This window comes from Drosophila nasuta, chromosome 2R (genome assembly GCF_023558535.2).
Source record: "Drosophila nasuta strain 15112-1781.00 chromosome 2R, ASM2355853v1, whole genome shotgun sequence".
Lineage (NCBI taxonomy): Eukaryota > Metazoa > Arthropoda > Insecta > Diptera > Drosophilidae > Drosophila > Drosophila nasuta.
Window position 1 is genome coordinate 18,647,976 of NC_083456.1, and position 19,108 is coordinate 18,667,083.

A 19,108-nucleotide genomic window follows, 5' to 3' on the forward strand; every position below is an offset into this window, starting at 1 on the left:
TTATTTACCTCGCCACAGGTTTGTTTACTTTCATCGGCCCCAGGAGCAAGCTAGCTTCGTTCTGTGGCCTGACAAAAGAATCACAAATGACAGGGTCTAAAAAATAAAAGAGAAAAACAGAAAAACAGAAAAAGAAACTATTCATAAGCCGATTTGCAGTCAAATAGACGGAAGGAAGTTACAAACGATGATGCGTGAAAAATACTAAATAGTTGCTTTGCTCGATCGGAAATGAGGCTTAATTGAGCAACTATTTACAGGTAGCAAAACATGTGGAATCACGTCTTTTAATATGCTAATGTTTGTGGAAGCAGATTGAATGTTAGAAAGGCCATAAAAATGTTCAACATTTAAGATGTAATTTGTAGAAATTTAATAGCCAATATTCCATCCTATATCTGACATACCTCATATTTAAGATGCAATTAAAATATCATAGGATATACTTCAAGCTACCTCAAATTAGTAACTCAAGTGTCTCGCCCACACAAAAGTGAGTTGTTTCATTTAATGGCTAATTGATTCTAATCTGACCGCCACGATGGTGGCCAAAAATCAGCACACAAATCCTACGTATACATTACCCAAAAAAAAAAAAGGAAACTGGGCGAAAAAGGACCAAAAATTGAGATGCACACCAATGTAGGCTGATAAGACTGAACATTTTTCGCATCATCATTATCGAAATGGGTTCATATTGTCATGCTTCCAGGATCCAGGATGCCAGAGGAGGGATGCTTGAAGAAATAATTATTATTGCAAGGGCAGATTAGTTGCGCCCGAATAGAACGTTCAATACAGGAAAGAGCAAGTGCAGCAATATGACTGCGGCTATCTAAAGTCTCATATCTGTTGGCTATGATAAATGCATCACTGCACAGGACTGTCAACAAAGGGCAAAAGGACTCGCTGCAAATGCTGAGCTAACGGTTTGCCACTGGACCCTAGACCCGACATCAGTCAGCTGACTGGAACTGTATCTGAAACTGTTTCAATGAATGTATCTGTGTCCACTTGAGGTGCAGCCGAGCAGATGATAGCATCTCTATGGACAACAAGGATGCAACCAGCTCGAATTTGTTAAAAAATCCACATGTAGTTTATCTAGGGACGCAACTAAAAAGGGACCAAAAACAATCCAACTATTTTTGGCGCTCTTTTTTCTCATTTTACTGTGAAAGGATTTTTAGGCTGTCTTTGAAAAAAAAGGATTTTCAAAACTAAAAACTGTTCATTTTGCAAGCCAGTAACTAGTTGTAGTTTTATGTGTGTGTTTGGTGCGCATTTCGTAGTCGATATCTTGGACTCACATCACGTCCGAGAATGGTCAAGGGATCAAAGAGCGGCTTAAGATATTCCATTCTATGTGTTGCACTCACTAGAATTGCTTTTGGCATGTGTAGTTTGCTGCTGAAACAATATTACACACAGCCACACCCCACACACACACACACACACACACACACACACACACACACACACACAAATTCGCACACTCACAATGCTTGCTTTATATTCATTAAGGAATTCAACAAAACAATATGCAAAAACAAATTGAAACAAAAAGCCTTTAACTATGCACACTAGCAATATTTTCAAGTTAAAGTAGGCTTATCCTTGTCCAAGATCCTTTACTCAGTTCAGCTCGGTTCAAGCTATTGTAAATTGATTAACAGAACTGCAACTTTGTGCTGTTCAGTTAGCTGGCCGAAAACGATTGTGACCACAGCTGGCTAACTGAATATATATATATCTGCATATTAGATCTAGGTAACTGGAAATCTTAGATACAGGTTCAGGTTCAGGTTAACGTTCGGGTTCATCTTCACATCTTTGTCCTGCGACTTTTGGCCGTGCTTGACCACACACAAGCGTGTATTCTCATCATCTGTGCATTCATTTGGAAGTCTAAATGTGCGAAATACTTTTGTACACATATGAGATGATCTCGTTTTTGTTTTGGGTGAAAGAGTAGAGAGTGAGCGAGACTAGAGCTAGAAGACTATCTGGCATCTGCACTCATATTACAATTTTCCTATACACAAATCACATTGATCCATGTGCCATTGAGCAATATGTCGTCAAACAGTTGCCGCCCTTAAGCCCTTCGTGTGTGCTTATGCAAATTACTCTCAAATTGTTCAATTTCCTGGAACAATATCTATGGAGCTCTGCTGACAACGTGCTCTGGCAACTTCTACCATACTATTTCTTATTTCTGTTCTACATTCTACATTTTTGCACTGTAAGTACTCGGCTCTGTAGTTGAGTGTTGTTGCCCGGAAGTTTTTATGTTTTTCTCGAGAAGTGCCGCCTTGTTGTTTAACAGTAGCTGACTTACGTAATGTTTGTATTAGAGGTTTTTGATTTCAGTTTTACGAGCATTGTTTCGACGACTATTGCTCTGCAATAGTTGCGTAGATCATGGCGGCAAGCCTGTATAGATCTATAGTCTAATGGCTTTTCACACTCTGCCGCTAAAATGCAAAGGGCAGGCCAGACAATGTTTTCCATAGTTTTTCTGACTTGAATGTAAATGATTTGTACTTGGATTTATTTACATAGAGTTTTAGCAGAATGCCTTTTGTCTTAAGAGTCCATTTTGTGAGGTGTGTTTAAGCTGAATTCGATGGGGGTAATCAACACCTGTGTTAATATATGACCAGGAAATTTAACCTTGCAGGAATTACACAAGTTTTCACTACATAAACTTGCTGCAACTTGGCTTAGTTTTTGCTTGTTTTCCATACAATAAGAATCGGCACATTTGATAGCATTGTCGGCACTGCAAACAGGGCTTCAAAGATACAGCATATCAATATATTTTGCCAACTCATCGAGGCATGTTAATTGCCTTTTGCCAGAGTCTCAAAAAAATGAGTTGTAAATGAGCAAAAACTGTGCAAAGTGCGGCAAGACTTAAGAAATATAAGGACAGTAGGTGGTGTAACAATTCTTTGCGGTTTCTATAAAGTAACTATGCAAAAAGAAATTGTGAAAGTGCCATCATTAATTACCCTTTTTTTTTTTGGCAGCGCGTTAGTCGGGGACTTGAAACACACCGACACGTGCATTGTAATGATCTTATCATCAAGTCAAAAGGAAAGGGTCCTGCAGGACACATGGGCATAACGGTAACCAATTGATTTAGTTTTGGCATCCGTCAGTCCGCCATCAGTCAGTAGCCTGATGAGCAATGAGTATTACCAATCTGTATAGATAAAAATCATATATTTTATGCACACGCCTTGTTTCGTCCTTTCGACCGTTGAAAGGAGCGCGACCAACAAGCCGTGAAATTCCGTGTAGCTAATGCATAAATCCAATAGTTATGAAAAAGCAATTATGTTTAAGGTGGTCGATCGTTGATGAGAGGATCAGTATCCCTTTTTTATTACGTTTCTGACTTTGCTTTTGGTTGAATGACCTCTTGTAAAGTGATTGACCAGGCAGCCGTGAGAATATCTCTCTGGGTATAACCCTTCATTAGATCAGTTTTGAAGAGGTTACATAAAAATTAGATGATTGCTTTTAGTATATCATTAAAAATCGAGTGTTTGTCTAGTTCTCTGGACTGCGATCCTAAAGAGCCTGCATGATAGTTGAAGGGCTGAACGCTGAGCTCAGCAATTTTCCGTTAAAATCAAAACATGTAATTTTCTCCTTTGACTGCGCAGACAAAGACAGCAATAGTGTGAGAGAAAGATAGAGATAGGTAAACAGGTAGAGCATAGAATATCAGTGCATAGAGGAAAATCCAATACATACTAGAGAATATACAGGTACATAGGGATCGAGAACAATAGAACCTGTTTGTAGGGGAAAGTCCAACTGGAAGACGTTGGCAGAGGCCCATAAGAACTCGCTGCTGAGATTTCCTGCAAAGAAATGGAAAACAAACAAGACAAAGAGTGAGTGAGTGAGGGCGAGGTGGAGGCGAAGGCGAAGGCACAAATAGGGAACAAATGGAAAGAAAAACAGGTTGAGGACAGGTACATGAAGAGCAGCGTGCTAGTACATAAGAGTTGGAGTGGGGTATAGCAGCAGGAGCAGGGGAAGGAGTGAAGAGTAGGAGTAGGAGCTGAATCTGAAGCGGGAGCGGGAGCGCAGGTTTATCGCGCAGTAGCCTTAAGCTGAAGCGCGGCATACACGTGGACGCTGCCTGACGAGGATCGTTCTTGTGCCGATGATGTAGATGAGATGATGATGAAGCCTTTTCATGTCTATGCACACTTGGAGACGTCAAAGGCGCTGTGTAACGACTTTTGTATACATGCGACTATTTGGGAAAAATGAGAGAGAATGAAAAGAAAACGAGTTAAGAGTGCCTGCGGTTTAATGGGGGTTTGGCTTTTTCACAGATTACCAAATTATACATCCATTCTTTTGACGTCTCTGGTCCTCTGAGTCTTTGGGTGTGTCAGTTCCACAACAAAGGAGCACAAAGCAGGCTAAAGTGTGATGTGGCTCCATTTTTTGTTTGTGCGCAGCCTGGGAAAATCGAATCCCCAATACAGTCATGAACAAAGAATCAACTTTAATCATAGAAAGATTTTTATTGCATTCATAGATAGATTTTTATACCCGCTACACATAAGGAAAAAGGTATTGAAACTTTTTGTCATGCTTAAAGAGGAATGACCGATCATATAAACTATAAATATTCTTGACCAAATTTAGGAACATATGAAAATTCTATAAATTATTTAAGAAATAATTTGTTATGCCAAAAAATTGTTGCTGTAGTCGTGTCAAAGTTGCTTTGGTCGACAATCTGGTATATTTTGTTCTCTATGGTATATTTAAAACGTTATAGTGTATCGATATAACAAGTATCTGGTATATTTTATGGCTTTTTCGAATTATTATTATATATTTTATGAATAATACCGTACTCTATTGATTTTATTGGAAATGGGTAGCAGGCATCTATTATTTAAACAATTATTTTTGTAGATAGATTTTTATTGTTACTTATAAATGGATTTGTATTGTGTGTGGAAATACATTCGTATTATTTTTATAGATGGATTTTCATTATTTCTATAAATACATTTTTATTGTTGTTATAGATTTTTATTGTTTTTATATGCCTGGCAATTGTTTTCGTAATGTGAAAACACATGTGCCGGATTTCAGGACTTTTAGCTTGGATTATATTACCCGTAATTTGGTAAAGTCAAAGTCTAGCCGACGGCAGCATAAACAAACCTTAACGTCCGCAGTAGCCAAAGGGCGAAATATCCAATAATTTGTGTCGCGACTCTGGACCCAAACAAATAACAAATGCTTGCGTCCTGCGCTAATGAACAGTCGAGCGAGTCGAGCTAGTTACTTGAGATTTTATCAAAACACAACGACAAGTGACCCTGGGCCATCAAACAGTCAGTCAGTCAGTCAGTTGTTAGATGAGCGGTAGCATCGATTGAATTGGTTTTCCGAAAAAAAGATCCTTTTGGCGCTGCCGCCAGTTTTGTTTATGGCTATGTGTTTATTAGGCGCTGGGCTAGCTTAGTACTCCACAAATTACGCCGGGCAACATCATGTATGTAATTCGAGTCTGTTGCGGTGCCAGGTTCTTGAAGTGGTCAACCCGTCAGAGCACACAAAAATGGAAAGCGAAGGGATCATCGGCGTCATTGGCCATATGTCGTTTTTGGGTGATTTATGCATATTGATCGTCGCTTGAACCTGAAACTAAAACTCAAGCAGAACATGCTTTGCATGTGGTATTGATTGAGCAATTTAGGTGTAGCCACATACGTGTGTATGTGTGTGTGTGTGTTTGTGTGTGTGGAGTGTGTGCACTGATTTGGAAGCTGTCATCAAGGTTGCTCCAATTTCATGGCCGATTTGCTCAAGTGCATTCTAATTGATGACGAGGGCAAAAAACACACACATACGGCACTTTCAACCGAATCTCGTTAGCCACGAAGAAATTTGACAACAGCTGCGTCTTATTTATTGAATGCTATCAAACTCACTTAATTGGCCTGTTAACGGTATTTAATATACGACTAAAATCTCAGGTAAACAACGTGTTGCGCATACCAAAGAATGAAATGTTATCTCTGGGGATTCAATCAGACCAAGATGCTGCGTGGAGAGCATATTGTGTTTACTAACTGATTTCTTATTATTTAGCGTTTAAGGCTATTGAATTCAGTTGAAAATAATTAAAAAAAGAGAATATATGTACATATATACATATGTTATATACATATTTGTAGCGCACAGATAGAAGATTTTCTCGAAAATAATTAATTATGGTTGTCTCTTTGCTTAAACAAGTGTTGAAAAATATTCAAAATATATAGAACATTTTTCAATTCGGTTGAAAATTTTAAGGGAAATAGAAAATACATATTATCCAAATTCTAAAATAATTTGTAAACACACAGACGTCAGATTCTCAGTAATATTCATGAATATTTAGAAATTAATTTTTAAAAAAATATAATTGATGTCTTTTTACCCGAAAAGAGTATTTAAGGGTATTTAGAAATTGGCATTGAAAAAAAAACAAAAAAAAGTATCAATTTATTTATTTATTTTTTTTTGTTGTTGAATAAATATTTTTAAAAACTTACAAAAACTTGAAAGGTACACAAAAATATTTACTATATCACTTTTTTACAAATTAAATAAACATTAAACTAAGTCTTATATCATGTCTCATTGTTTATTTTATTACTTTCAAATTATTGGTAGCATGAATTGCAAGATAATCCTTAGAAATCAATTCTTGTACATTTGCCAAATAAAACATACATTTTGTGAGTATAAATTTCAGCGTGTAAAAAAGAATTCCTTGTAACAACATTTGTGCAAAACCTTGACAAATTTAATTGCGAAACTTAAATAGAAGTGTTGTGAGCCAAACATATTTTATGAGTTGGCTTGACTGTTGTTTAGAAATATCTGGCCATTAACGATTTGGGCCGACTCCCCAGACACTGACCCAAAAAGAGAACCGAAAAGAGATCATTAGTAGGAATAAGATCGTAAAAACACATGACACGCGAAAAAATGCAAGAGCCGCCCTCTCGGACAGCCATGAAAATGCAACACAGAAAGATAGAGAGAGAGATTGCATCCTGATTGTAGAATCCTTAAGGCCCGAAGACCTCCCGGGAAATCAAAATGTTCGATTGCAAACAATTGCGTTTCGAGTGGCGTGCGAAAGACAATAGATGACCATTGGTGCATGGCCACAACAAAATTTATAGGGACACAAACATTAAGCAAGGACCTCGGCAAAAATGTTCGTCGGTCGGTGTCTTAGGAGTTAAAAGTACAACGTCATTCGGCGGTTGTGTTGCAAACGTCCCAAAAAATATATCATAAATGCACACAGGTTGAATGTTGTTGAGAAACTCTTCTGTCTGTCTTTTTTTTATTTTTGGTAGTGTTTGAGGTTTTGCCGCCCCTTAAACAAGTAATATGTGGTGCTATTGTTGTTGCCTTTGCTGCTGCTGTGGTTTCCCTTGGTGGTCGCGGGGCGAGTAAAGTGAATTCCTGGAAGCTAAAATACAAACGAGTTGGCGGCGGGATTGGGCAAAAATTTTATGAGAAATAACAAAAAAAAAGTAATCAAATAAAAGCCAAAAAAAGACGCAGCAAATGGGATGTGTTCGTTGTCTCGACTTGAGTCCTTTTAGCATTTAATATTTTGTTGGCTATTATTTATTTATTCATTCGAATGCATATTTGTTTGAGGTAGACCTTTTAAGTCTCTCAAGTGCATTTGCGGCGTGAAGGAGTTAACAAACGATTATGATTTGTGCCACCACACAAGTCGAGGTCATATGCAAAATGTGCATTGCGTCGCGTAATGTGTCAAATTGTCAGCATGTGATCTGGCTCTCGCTCTTTGATTCCTTGATCTCCTGGCACAATTTCGCACGGTCAGCAGAGAGTGTGTGTGTGTACCTGAGATTGAGACTGCGCCTGTCCCACGCAGTGCGCTGTTGCATGCAGCAACATCTCCTCACTGTGGCAATATGCTAGAATGCTAGACATTGAGCTCATTAAGCATTCTACGGCCTGGCGCCTATCCCGTCGAGTGTCTGCCTTTCTGTTGGTGGCTTTGCAATTAACTGCAGCGCATTGTTAAAGGACAAACGCGCGCGCACGACATCGTGACACAGTCGAAGTCGAAGTCGAAGTCGCTATCTCCGTTCTCAGTCATAGTTGAAGTCGCTTGCTGCGCGGCGCTCACAATTTTTCACTCCTTTGCAAAGCAAATCTAATCGCAAAACGCTTCGTGCTGCTTAATTGCGCACTTGACCGCGCAGGACATCCAACACATGGTGTGAGGCAGGCACAGGACATTTGTAATCCTGTTGCCAGCTAGCTAACTGTTTTGCGCGTATGCGCAACATGTGCTGGACAAAGTGCTCCCGTCACCACACCCACAAACTACGCCCATGCCTACGCCCACGTCCACTTTACGTGTCGCGTAATAGACAATAAATATTTTATTGATTTCCAACCTATAAATCTGCACACACGTCAGCCAGATCGACCTAAAATTGCAGGTACTTTTTCCCGAAATGGGATCAGGTAGTTTCTTTATATTTTTTCCTTGCTACGCACTTGAACTAATTGACAAAATGAAAGGTGAGAGATTGCATTTGTGCGATAAGACAAACTGATTTTCTTCTTTTTTTTTGGCATTGTCTTGCAACTCGAAATTTATTACCGAGTCCTTTGTGTTTCGTTTGGTTTCCCACTGCTTGCACCAAAACAAAGTGCCATCCTGACAGCCTACGACAAGGACTATTAATTTGATTTTACGATGCACTTGTTGTGCCTTCTTTTCTCTCGCTGTTCAATTTTTATGACTGATCAATATTTTTGCACTCGTCCTGCTAAACGGCAACAGCCCAGCAAACGATGGGAAGCCACACACGGACACGAACTCGGAGAAGATCCTGGCCTCCTCAAAGGTTTTTTATTATCTTGACGCCAGCTCCAGGGAGAGCGAAACAAACGATCGACCTATATTAAGTATATATAAGTATAACAATGAACTTGCTCCTTTTGAGTTTATGGCAGCTCCTGGTTGTGAAATTCGATAGCCACGTCAACTTATTAATATGCACATGTTGCACTTTATGGCGCTGCTGTGGCAAGCTGCTGGCCTCTGTATGAACCATGCCTCATATATTGTTTCATTTGTGGCTGCTACGTGCTCTAAAGCTGAATCCTTGTAAGTGCTCATTGATGTGAGCTTCCTGCTGCAGCCAAAGGCCATTTAATGTGGGAATATTGTGCTCCACAAGAAGTTTTATGATTGCTAAAATTATGAGAGAAGACATCAGTTTCTGTGCTTGATAGAATTATTGAATTTGGCGAAAGAAAATGGCTCATGTTGAATTTCAATACTAAATATGTACAAATGGGGATATGTTGATAATATAATTGAGTTATTTCTAAAAAACGCTTGCAACTCTCTATTTATGTACAGCAACAAATTTTGTAATTGTTATATTGAAATTTGTGGCAAATATTTAATACGTCGTCGATTTAATCATTATATTATTTAATAAAGTTGTTATTCAATTTTATTATGGAGAACATGTCTGTTTCTGTTTGTGGTTTATATTATATATTATCTTTTCTAATCTTACTTCATCTGCTTGCTGTAAGGATCGTCATTCTGGGCAAAATTAGATTTTGCGGGTAATTTTGTTGAAATAATCATTAACTAAAGATTTAACTTTGTTATTATAGTTGCATGATTCTATTCATAAAAGTTTCTTTACAGCTTTTCGTTGTTTTTTCATTGTTTTTTTTTTTTAAATATTAATTTTTGAATTAGGATATAACTTAGTAAGCAAAGGATATTAGAAGCTTTCCATAATTAATGAATGATATTAAAACATGTCTAGTCTTCGACGCTTTATGAATCTAAATGCATCAATTTTAATAATATTAACTTAGAATATCATATAGTTGATATGGGAACTGTAGATTGAATACCAATCTTAGCTATGAAAACCTTTTTATATTTATTTTGAGATTATTCAACAAAATTAACAACATTCTTTTTGAACCTTCCGGCTTTTTTCATAGTGCGTTTAAAGTACAGTTTTTCTTTTAATTTTTTAATATAATCTGCCATTAAATTATATTTCCAACTGACTCTCAACTCGTTGTTTGGCTTCGTTTAAAGTCAAGCCCATATGGCTTTTGAGTGGTGACCACTTTGGAAACATGTGAAATTTCCCACCAAAAAAACAGAACATGAAAGTGACAGTTGGGCTGGAGTTGAAGTGGCCAGCACATGGTTGCCACCCAAACCAAATAGAACGCCTGTTTCTCGAATTAATAATTGCAAAATTTCGCGCTAAGTGAAACGCACAACAGGAGAGCAACAACTAAAGCAAGCAAGACCAAGTCAACAAAAAAACGCAGGCTGCATGCTGCACGTACGTACGCGTTGCAGTTTCAGTTGCACATATGCGCAGCACATTGGCAACAAAAAGTCAGTTGGTCAGTTATTTAGTTGAGGAGAGGCAATTACCGGGGTGGGAAGGCGTACAAAGGGCAGCGCGGCGTGAAGCTTCAACTTTAACTGCGGCAAAGGCAAAAGCAAACAAGACCAGACCAGACCAGGACAACAACAACCACAAGAGACATGTGTGTGCCATATGAGAGTGCAATGCAGATCCTTGCGTGCGTGACCAGACCAAACAAACTATGCCACTCGACAGCGATCCGATCTATGACTCAGCAAGCATGGATATAGTACCATATATCGCAGGGGTGGTGCTATATGGCCATTATCAGTAGAGCGTAGGGCGCGCGCGTCAGTTGGCCGGGTCAAAGCTAACCCTTAAAACCTGAGCAGCCGGCAAAAGAACGCGCACTCGCCTAGTTTAAAATGCTGATAAACAAACGAGCAGCAGTAGCAGAGCAGCTAAGCGACGCGCCCACATGACCAAAAAGGAAAGGTGTTTGCCCAAAAAAGTTCGTGTGTTATCCTAGGCATATTTATGTTTAATTGTTATGCTGATGTTGGCACGAGCCACAAGGCGCATATGTTATCCTGGACAGCTCCTTGGTGCAGTGCTCAGTGTCATTGACTGCTGCATTTTGGCGCTCAATTCTTAACGCTGCGCTGCAGGAAAACTCACAAGGGTTGTTGCATAGGGAAAACTGTTAGTTCTGCCACCGACAATCGTCCACCAGCAAGCGGCAACGGCAACGGGGCAACCCCCACCACTACCACCAACACGATCGCTAGGAAACTATCAGCGAACCGCGACCAAATTATACCACTAACGTTGACGCAGCGCTTGGCTGACTTTTGCCTTTGCCTCGCCTTCTTCTACGACGACTTCGACTTCAACTCGACTTCAACTTCAACATCGACTTGAACTGCAACGGGCAAACAGCACGCGCTTAAAACAGAGAAAGAGAGGGGAAGAGAAAGAAAAGAGCTGGGCGAGCGCGCCACTTCCTCATTTCCTCAATGCAACTTCCTAGTTTCTCTTGATCGTCGTAATGAGTCGGCGGTGTCAGGTGCATGCATGTTACATTGGGAATGACCCGAGCTCGACACCGCGACCTCAACCCCAACACACTCACACACACACACACACATGCATGCTAGACTCTAGTAGACATGCATTTTCTTGGGCTCGTCGCGTAATTGCAGCGGCCAAGTTTAAGTTTTTCATTATGGGTGCAGGTCGCCTTAGCTGTTTCGGTGTTCATTAGACCAAAGCATTTTCATAGCAACTGCGACAACTGAGCGAGTGTGTGAGAGTGTGTGTTGCTGTGTGTGATAACAACTTGAGCACGAGCTATGACTGTTGTTGTCCTTCTTAATGTTTTGTTGCCCATTTCGTCGTAATAATTTGAAATTTTGATCAGGTGTTCGTTTTTATTTTTGTTTTCGTTGCCTCTTCTACTGTTTACTGTGGCTTTCTTTTGCCAACCACTCCGCTGGGGTTCAAAGGGGAACTACATATAAGCGTTAAGACTCGCCGAACCGTATAACACAAAACACTTACACACACTCACACTCACACACACTTGCAACATCTCCCTGACCTGGCCGCATGTGGGCAGCAAAAAGACAGGAGAACAAAAAAAAACGCGCGGCTTTTTGTCCCCTTCAACGATCGAGCCACTTGGCACTTGAACCGTGTCGTTGCGGATTTCTATAACAACTGAAAAAAAAAACTGAACTGGCTTCTTCGAGGGTCTGTTGAATGGTCAACAAAAAAAGTTCATATGCAAAATCCTTATTTATTTAAAAAATACTTCAATTATTATATTCAAATATTTTAAAAATTCAAATATTTTAATAATAATAATAAATAAAATAAATAATCGCCGGCGAATCGCAGGCAAATCGCAGCCGAATCGCAAGCGAATCAAAACATAATATGCCCTACAAACATCATAAAATCTATAAATGATAAATGCAAAATTCTTTCAAGTTTATTAAACTTGAATATTTCTTTATGTAACCATGTTGAAAAAAATCATTTTCAAGAACTTTTAATTTTTTGGCCGCGGTGGACCTTTTCGCTCGCGATTTATTCGCATTATTTAAATGAATGAATGAGGCGAATCGCCTCATTTAAAATATTTGAATATAATAATTGAAGTATTATTAAATAACTAAGGTTTTTGCATATGAACAGTTTTTCAAAAATCATTTAAATAATAATGCGAATAAATCGCGAGCGATTCGCTTGCGATTCGGCTGCGATTCGGCTGCGATTCGCTTGCGATTCGGCTGCGATTCGCTTGCGATTCGGCTGCGATTCGGCTGCGATTCGCTTGCGATTCGGCTGCGATTCGCCTGCGATTCGCTTGCGATTCGCTTGCGATTCGCCTGCGATTTGCTGCGATTTATTCGCATTATTATTTAAATGATTTTTGAAAAAAAGTTCATATGCAAAAAACTTAGTTATTTAATAATACTTCAATTATTATATTCAAATATTTTAAAAATATAACATAAGTTGTGTTTTCAAACATTTTCTCGCCCCGCGATTTATTCGCGCGCGAGTCGCCCGCGATTCGCTTGCGATTCGGCTGCGATTCGGCTGCGATTCGCTTGCGATTCGGCTGCGATTCGCTTGCGATTCGGCTGCGATTCGCTTGCGATTCGCCTGCGATTCGCTTGCAATTCGCTTGCGATTCGCCTGCGATTCGCTTGCGATTCGCTTGCGATTCGGCTGCGATTCGCTTGCGATTCGGCTGCGATTCGCTTGCGATTCGCCTGCGATTCGCCTGCGATTCGCTTGCGATTCGCCTGCGATTTGCTGCGATTTATTCGCATTATTATTTAAATGATTTTTGAAAAAAAGTTCATATGCAAAAACCTTAGTTATTTAATAATACTTCAATTATTATATTCAAATATTTTAAAAATATAACATAAGTTGTGTTTTCAAACATTTTCTCGCCCCGCGATTTATTCGCGCGCGAGTCGCCCGCGATTCGCTTGCGATTCGGCTGCGATTCGCTTGCGATTCGGCTGCGATTCGCTTGCGATTCGGCTGCGATTCGCCTGCGATTCGCTTGCGATTCGCCTGCGATTCGCTTGCGATTCGCCTGCGATTCGGCTGCGATTCGGCTGCGATTCGCTTGCGATTCGCTTGCGATTCGGCTGCGATTCGGCTGCGATTCGCTTGCGATTCGCCCGCAATCTCCAAATGATTTTACAAAGCAAAAGACAAAGTATAATGCATTTATTTTAGAAGTTGTTATCAAAACATAATATGCCCTACAAACATCATAAAATCTATAAATGATAAATGCAAAATTCTTTCAAGTTTATTAAACTTGAATATTTCTTTATGTAACCATGTTGAAAAAAATCATTTTCAAGAACTTTTAATTTTTTGGCCGCGGTGGACCATTTCGCTCGCGATTTATTCGCATTATTTAAATGAATGAATGAGGCGAATCGACTCATTTAAAATATTTGAATATAATAATTGAAGTATTATTAAATAACTAAGGTTTTTGCATATGAACTTTTTTTCAAAAATCATTTAAATAATAATGCGAATAAATCGCGAGCGATTCGCTTGCGATTCGCCTGCGATTCGGCTGCGATTCGCCTGCGATTCGCTTGCGATTCGGCTGCGATTCGCTTGCGATTCGGCTGCGATTCGCTTGCGATTCGGCTGCGATTCGCCTGCGATTCGCTTGCGATTCGGCTGCGATTCGCCTGCGATTCGCTTGCGATTCGGCTGCAATTCGCTTGCGATTCGGCTGCGATTCGCTTGCGATTCGCCCGCAATCTCCAAATGATTTTACAAAGCAAAAGACAAAGCATAATGCATTTATTTTAGAAGTTGTTAAGATTCGCTTTGCATTTATTTTAGAAGTTGTTAAGATTCGCTTGCGATTCGCCTGCGATTCGCCTGCGATTCGGCTGCGATTCGGCTGCGATTCGCTTGCGATTCGGCTGTGATTCGCCTGCGATTCGCCTGCGATTCGCTTGCGATTCGGCTGCGATTCGCCTGCGATTCGCTTGCGACTCGGCTGCGATTCGGCTGCGATTCGCTTGCGATTCGGCTGCGATTCGCTTGCGATTCGCTTGCGATTCGGCTGCGATTCGGCTGCGATTCGCTTGCGATTCGCTTGCGATTCGGCTGCGATTCGGCTGCGATTCGGCTGCGATTCGCTTGCGATTCGGCTGCGATTCGGCTGCGATTCGGCTGCGATTCGCTTGCGATTCGCTTGCGATTCGCCTGCGATTCGGCTGCGATTCGGCTGCGATTCGCTTGCGATTCGCCCGCAATCTCCAAATGATTTTACAAAGCAAAAGACAAAGCATAATGCATTTATTTTAGAAGTTGTTAAGATTCGCTTTGCATTTATTTTAGAAGTTGTTAAGATTCGCTTGCGATTCGCCTGCGATTCGCCTGCGATTCGGCTGCGATTCGGCTGCGATTCGCTTGCGATTCGGCTGTGATTCGCCTGCGATTCGCCTGCGATTCGCTTGCGATTCGGCTGCGATTCGCCTGCGATTCGCTTGCGACTCGGCTGCGATTCGGCTGCGATTCGCTTGCGATTCGGCTGCGATTCGCTTGCGATTCGCTTGCGATTCGGCTGCGATTCGGCTGCGATTCGCTTGCGATTCGCTTGCGATTCGGCTGCGATTCGGCTGCGATTCGGCTGCGATTCGCTTGCGATTCGGCTGCGATTCGGCTGCGATTCGGCTGCGATTCGCTTGCGATTCGCTTGCGATTCGCCTGCGATTCGGCTGCGATTCGGCTGCGATTCGCTTGCGATTCGCCCGCAATCTCCAAATGATTTTACAAAGCAAAGACAAAGCATAATGCATTTATTTTAGAAGTTGTTAAGATTCGCTTTGCATTTATTTTAGAAGTTGTTAAGATTCGCTTGCGATTCGCCTGCGATTCGCCTGCGATTCGGCTGCGATTCGCCTGCGATTCGGCTGCGATTCGGCTGCGATTCGGCTGCGATTCGCTTGCGATTCGGCTGTGATTCGCCTGCGATTCGCCTGCGATTCGCTTGCGATTCGGCTGCGATTCGCCTGCGATTCGCTTGCGATTCGGCTGCGATTCGCTTGCGATTCGCCCGCAATCTCCAAATGATTTTACAAAGCAAAAGACAAAGCATAATGCATTTATTTTAGAAGTTGTTATCAAAACATAATATGCCCTACAAACATCATAAAATCTATAAATGATAAATGCAAAATTCTTTCAAGTTTATTAAACTTGAATATTTCTTTATGTAACCATGTTGAAAAAAATCATTTTCAAGAACTTTTAATTTTTTGGCCGCGGTGGACCTTTTCGCTCGCGATTTATTCGCATTATTTAAATGAATGAATGAGGCGAATCGCCTCATTTAAAATATTTGAATATAATAATTGAAGTATTATTAAATAACTAAGGTTTTTGCATATGAACTTTTTTTCAAAAATCATTTAAATAATAATGCGAATAAATCGCGAGCGATTCGGATGCGATTCGCTTGCGATTCGGCTGCGATTCGCTTGCGATTCGGCTGCGATTCGCTTGCGATTCGACTGCGATTCGCCTGCGATTCGCTTGCGATTCGGCTGCGATTCGCTTGCGATTCGGCTGCGATTCGGCTGCGATTCGCTTGCGATTCGGCTGCGATTCGGCTGCGATTCGGCTGCGATTCGCTTGCGATTCGCTTGCGATTCGGCTGCGATTCGGCTGCGATTCGGCTGCGATTCGCTTGCGATTCGCTTGCGATTCGCCTGCGATTCGGCTGCGATTCGGCTGCGATTCGCTTGCGATTCGCCCGCAATCTCCAAATGATTTTACAAAGCAAAAGACAAAGCATAATGCATTTATTTTAGAAGTTGTTATCAAAACATAATATGCCCTACAAACATCATAAAATCTATAAATGATAAATGCAAAATTCTTTCAAGTTTATTAAACTTGAATATTTCTTTATGTAACCATGTTGAAAAAAATCATTTTCAAGAACTTTTAATTTTTTGGCCGCGGTGGACCTTTTCGCTCGCGATTTATTCGCATTATTTAAATGAATGAATGAGGCGAATCGCCTCATTTAAAATATTTGAATATAATAATTGAAGTATTATTAAATAACTAAGGTTTTTGCATATGAACTTTTTTTCAAAAATCATTTAAATAATAATGCGAATAAATCGCGAGCGATTCGCTTGCGATTCGGCTGCGATTCGCTTGCGATTCGGCTTACGGTTATTAAAAGAAATTTATAACTGATACTAGCATATAAGGTAGACCAAAATTTGGTGGTCTTATGTAATAGAATATTTGTTTGTTTTTTGTATTGTTTATCACAAATTAGCTTAAAGACTTATGTTTCCTAAATTCTTCTTCTAAGTCTGTTCTTCTATATGTTAGAAACTTATGCAATAAAAATGGGGGCTACCAATTTTGTGCATTTCTAAATAAAAGTCATTAGTATTCAAGAATATTATTATTGGGATAATAATTCGAACAGTTTTTAAGAATGCACAATGACATTTTTAAAGGTGTTTAAAATAATAATAAATAATAAATGTATTATTTGCATTTTCTATTTAAGTACATTCGTTTAATGAAAACCAATAATAATATAAACCAAGAATAATATAAGAATTTTTAGAACCATTATTTATAAAAAAAAAACTCATATAAATGAAATGAAAAAATTCGAAATATAGCCGAAAGCATTATGAAAATAATTCAATTTTAAAACTACTCACAAAATAAAAAAGCCTTGATAGAGTTTGGTTATTGTTGGTTGTTACATTAAGTTCGAATTTCAAGTAAGAGCAATCTTAATTGCATTTTCATTTCAATTTGTAATTTTATTGCTTTACTCTCTTACACTTAATGATTATTTCTGAAGTTGAGTACCGCATAAGGATCGGACAGCATTTTACGCCCAGTTTGTTGAAGTGCAGAGCGCCCACTCGGGAGTGGCTGGCGCTCCTAGAAGTCGAGAAGTCTCCGTGGCTGGCAACACGCCAACTCTTTTATTGAGCAATTTTGTGGGCTTTGCAACAGACTAAGAGCAAGAACTGTGATATGCGTATTTATGAGTCTTGAGAGTGCAATTCGAGTACTAATGATTGTCGGATCAAAGCCAATTTCGGGGCCGCCTTTTGCGGCCTACGTAAAAAAGTCACGCAACGGCAAGGCGAGGATGCCGAGCCCAGTTCTTGTTGTCTGTATGTAATATAGTAATGCATATATATAAAAGGTACTAAGAGATGTCTGCTACATAATCAATTTTGACGCAAAGCGTGCAGCGCACGTACGAAATAATGATTTCGACAATGATTTGCTGAATGAAAATTGCCAAAAAGAAATAATGAACTCAGGAGGAAAGCTTGAAATGCAAATCAGTGTGCACCAAAAAGATCTCAGACATGAAACTGATCCGCTTAACAATAACAATAAGCAAGTTTGATACAGTACAAGCAATTTGTTCTGCCCTGACCGGAAAGTGCATTAAAGAAAAAAAAAAAACAGAGCTGACCACATAGGTATTAACATTTGATATTGTAACAAAGCCAACGACTCAAGTGCGCTCCTAAATATTCAAAAGGTTAAGCGTTCTTGAGGTCCCGGGGCAGTCATAAAATAAACAACCGCTGGACAATGGTCAGCAAGACCCCGATTGCAATCTCTTCTTGATTCTAATGCAATTAAAAAGTTTCTTTCATAAGTCAACTGCGAATCGAAGCGGTCAAGCGACTTGCTGCTTGCTTTGGTGTTTGTTTAGTCGCGGTCAGTTGGGTTTTGTAAAAAGAAATCGCGTTGTAACCGATCCCGAACCGAACGAATTATTGCAGTTAGATAACAAGGGGTCAAGCCGAAATCTTGTTAGGCCATCAAAATGTTGAAATTAAGCGTTAAATAGAAAAACAAAAGCTTAATCTTAGGAACGGGGCAATCAAAAGACAAACTAAACTGCGCAGACACAAAGGAAATTTAATTAGGCCAGCCAAAGGGTCAGTTTTCTGCAATAGTTTTAAAGGGGTTGCATTCATCTTTTCACCCCATCAAGTAGTTGTTGGGGTGGTCACTTGAACTCACCCAACGGTCATTTTTATGAGTCTAGTCAAACAGCTTTTTGTAATTTCTTTTTATTGTTGTTGTGGTTATTCGGCGAGTTTTGACGCTGTACGCGTAATGATGATAAACGATTTACAATCAAATTTTTATTATTCTTACACCACCAGATTGCTGTTGTTTCTGCTGCACCGTTTGCAAACCCAAGGATCATGCATCTCGACTGAAGGCGAGTCAAGGATACGAGTATTATTAATGATTGGCTGACCAGCACCATTAGAGTGCCTTGTTGTTAAAGGCGACGATGTCCTTTGGCGTAACAAATGCAATGCGGGATTTGTGCCGTTTCCTCGTCTTCGATGTGCATTAATCAATTTTCGCGCATCGTCCTGCCGGACTGCAAGATGCCACCAGCAGTGAGGAAATTGCTCCTTAGGGTGCGATTTAAAATAAAGTGAGTGTTACATCATTTTCTTATTCAAGACGTTGTATAAGATGAATTATTGAATTTTTTATGCATTCTGTAAATATTTCTTAAATGATATTTATATGTTCTTATATTTTATTTT

The 19,108-nt window shown here is 39.9% G+C and overlaps 1 long non-coding RNA gene across 1 annotated transcript in view; it reads left to right on the forward strand.

The window, feature by feature from the left end:
* LOC132785357 (uncharacterized) overlaps positions 1 to 19,108 on the forward strand; it is a 95,610-nt gene that overhangs the window by 42,786 nt on the left and 33,716 nt on the right. The window contains exon 2 of the long non-coding RNA XR_009632313.1: positions 18,710 to 18,993. This is a non-coding gene — a long non-coding RNA (uncharacterized LOC132785357). The remainder of the gene's footprint in view (positions 1 to 18,709; positions 18,994 to 19,108) is intronic.